The sequence below is a fragment of the Nematolebias whitei genome, chromosome 6 (assembly GCF_014905685.2).
Source record: "Nematolebias whitei isolate Nwh7 chromosome 6, NemWhi1, whole genome shotgun sequence".
NCBI classification, from domain to species: Eukaryota; Metazoa; Chordata; class Actinopteri; order Cyprinodontiformes; family Rivulidae; genus Nematolebias; species Nematolebias whitei.
The window spans coordinates 814,269-817,986 of NC_056503.1; the positions used below are offsets into that span (position 1 = coordinate 814,269).

Consider the following 3,718-nt stretch of genomic DNA (forward strand, 5'->3'; position numbering starts at 1 on the left):
AGACATTTATGAAAATATCTGGATGATTTACTGGCAAGATAGAAGAGTTTTAAAGATGGGAAATGAAGTTTAAATGGAGAGAGATGGGAAGATGGATGAGGGAATATGTGTCTGTATCAGAACGGCACTCTCCATTAGATCCCAGCTTCGACCTCGGTACACTTAGGTAGCATTAATCGACTCTTTACCTGTAGAAGATGTCTCCACTGGTACGGAGTTCCATTTAACGCCACCTTTCCAGCGTCTCCGTAGGAACAGCTGTGAATTGTCTGAAGTAGTGACGGAACTTCGTTTGACACACGTTCACCTCACGGGTGGACTCACATGAGGAATAAGTCCGTCAGAGGTTCCACTCAGATGTGGAAGATTTCATAATTCCCACGAGACTCGGAAGAACTTCGGATCATGTCTGGAACCTCCTGTTCTCTCCCACCGCACTGGTTGGAACTAGGAAGTGTCGACATTTAAAGAGTTCTGTTTCCGGTTCATTTGGGAAGTCTTGATTGGCTGAAAAAGCCAACAAGGGGTGTGTTTTTGTGACGTAAGAGGTCACTAGAAGTCAGAAAAACAGAAAAATGTTTTGGAACAGACAGAAAATGTTTTTGAGACAGAGAAGAGAAATGTTTAGGCGAGTTGGGAGGAAACAGGTGCCAGCTTCTCTATTTACGTCTGAGAGGATTTAAAAACATGACAGTTCGTTCCAACAAACTTGTTTGCGTTTGTCTCCGACCTTGGACCGACTTACAACTTGCTCATTTCAGACAGAAGATCAAGAAAATGAATAATTACTCTGTAACAGACCTTAACTTGATTTCTACTTTGAATGAGGATTAAAAATCATTAATACTGTTTCACAGTTGATTTGAAATGAGTAGTTCACTTCAACATTTAAAATGGTTTGAACTAAACACACTTTGATTATCAAGACATTTGTAAAATAGTAATGATAATAAAAAAGAGAGTGTTCTTTCAATTGATCAGTGCAGGACACACTTAGAAAGTCTCTGGATGGACTTGATTTTGTGTTTCTGGACTCAAATCAATGAAATAACAGTTCTTGTCCCAGGAAGGCCCTCAAGGTCAGGATTTGACCTGAGGCTTAGTTCACTACAGAATGATCACAGGGTCAGCATTTATCTTCCCAGCATCTGTCACATTGGTTATGTGAAACTATATCACAAGCTTCTAGGTCTTCTGGCCTTCAACCACCTGAAGGACTCAAGGCTCATTCCACCAGAGGGACTTCTACCTCCACAGCTCTGCACCGAGGGGTATCTGTGCAGGACATCTGCTCTGCGGCTTCATGGTCATCACCAACCCCCCTCATCCGTTTTTATTTACGAGATATCTTCAGCTCTTCGCTGACACATTCAGTTCTCAGAGTTATGTCAGAGTAATTTTTCACAATCCCACAACAATAAAATAATAAAAACACCAAACAATAAAACAACACAGCCCTGTTCTGTCATTATTAGTGGGTGTTTTCTATGATTACTCGTTCAAACAGGAAAATTCCTTCTTCCCCATTGGAAAGTTTTCCTTCTCTTATTCCTCTATTTTCTGATATGAATAAACATTCCTTCAGTTGAGATCAGGCTCAGAGGCTGCACGCCTGTAATCCGGTACGCACCAGGTACATGGATCAATGGTGCGTAATTACGCTTGAATAAAGAATGAGGTTTAGGTGGATATCAGGGTGTTTTTGATGGTTCTCGGACAGACCCAGTGAGGCATGGACCATATCCTGCTCCGCCCTTTAAACCCAATAGCGACAGCTTTTAAAGGGTGTAGCTTACACGAAATAGAATGCTGGTCACGTATTGTAACCCCAGATTCTCTGAGTGTAAGCGTAGCCCTTTAAAAACTGGGCCTCACTGGCTCTCAAATGGCTGAAGAACAAGAGTAAGCCTTTGGGAGTCGAGCTCCGGTCCAGATGCAATTTATAACAGACTGGGTGGGGTCCACACAGCAGGTGGGTGTGGACTAGGAGTTTTCACATGGAGACAAATGAGACAAACAACCATTCACTCTCTCACTCACACCTAGAGACGATTTAGAGTTACCAGTCAGTGTAACATGAATGTTTTTGGTCAGTGGGAGGAAACTGGAGTACCTGGAGAAAACCCACGCAGCACAGAGAGAACATGCAAACTCCTCCCAGAAACGTCCCCATTCGGAATTTGGACCAGGGCAACCTGCTCGCTGAGAGGCAGCAGCTTTACCAACTGCACCACTGTGCTGCTCATCATCATCAGTATCAGAGTTTTAAAAAACCTGCATTCATCAAACATTCAGCTGTTTTTGGGGTCGATAACTCTTGCCCTAAATGACAACCTTTACATGATGCAGATACAGTTGTTTGAAACTGAGCAGGTGTACAGTTGTGACACATGTGCATGGCATACTAGATATCTAGTCTTAACTTGTTTCTTAATCAATTTTTATGTTGTCCAGTTCAGTTTCTGAACCTAAAGCCAGAACCCAGACAGACATGAGCATCATAAAATATATATTGACTGGACACATAATACATACTACAAAACACACCACATATGAGATACTAAATAAGAAAAGTAGAAATAAAAGCTGCAAGGTAATTAAAGTTATTGCAGAGAATAATATAACTTAAATATAATAAAACTAAATGTAAATGCATTGCACAATGTTGATATTGATTATTATTATTTTTAATGTTAAAACAACTTTGCATTTTGTAATCTGTTGGCCCAAGGAAATAAACTATTTCTTGATCTTGTCCTGCTCCTGTATCACCTCCCAGAGGGCAGGAGAGCAAACAGACTGTGAACATGCTGTGCTGGCTGTTCTCTAATGTTCCTGGACTTGCTGAGACACCTGGAGCAGCCCCTGTCCCCCAGAGAGGACAAAAAACAGACACAATTTTCCCTGCTTTCATTGTGACTCTGCAGGGCTCCCTGGTTTACAGCCAAGCAGTCTGCGAACTGCACCATGACGATACGAGGCAGCACACTAAGTTGGTGGAATGTTGTCACCACCAGATTCCTCCTCCAATTGAACTCGTAGAGCCGTTTTAAAAAGTACAGTTACTGCTGGGACTTTTTAGCTAATAATGTAGTGTTAAGTTCAAGTCAATTTTATTGTCATTTCATTACATGTGGTACATGACGTGGAACGAAATTATGAACTCAGGGTCCCAGTTACACCCAACAATAGCAAAAATGCATTGTAAAAAGAAACCGTATACAATGATCTAAAATATAAACTAAACGAACGCCAAATGGTACGCTAAAGACCTAAGATATACGCTAAACACTAATAATGAGAAACAATACAGCGTAACAACAGCAGCCCGAACATGAGTCTGTGGTGAGCAGTCCACAAGAAGTCTTGCAAATAACAATTCCTAAGAGCTTAAATGTGGGGACCCGCTCCACCTCTTCTCTGTTCATGAGAAGTTGGCAGGATGAAATCCAACATCATCTCCTTAGAATTCTCGTCTTTTGTTTTTAGATTTTGCTTGACATGTTTATTTCAGTCAAATGTGTTTTCTGAGTGTTTATGGCCTGATGACAGCTTAGGAGTTAACAATGTGGTTTTAGGGACTTGGGAGCTCAGTCCTCACCTCCTTCTACAGGTGTGCAGTGGAGAGCATCCTGTGCTCCAGCATCAACGTGTGGCATGGAGGCTGCACAGCTGCAGAAAGAAAAGCTTTGCAGAGAGTGGTGAAGGCTGCACAGAA

At 41.8% G+C, this 3,718-nt stretch overlaps 1 protein-coding gene across 1 annotated transcript in view; it reads right to left on the reverse strand.

The window, feature by feature from the left end:
- znf277 (zinc finger protein 277) overlaps window positions 1-3,718 on the reverse strand; it is a gene marked incomplete in the record, with an annotated part of 111,507 nt that overhangs the window by 107,389 nt on the left and 400 nt on the right.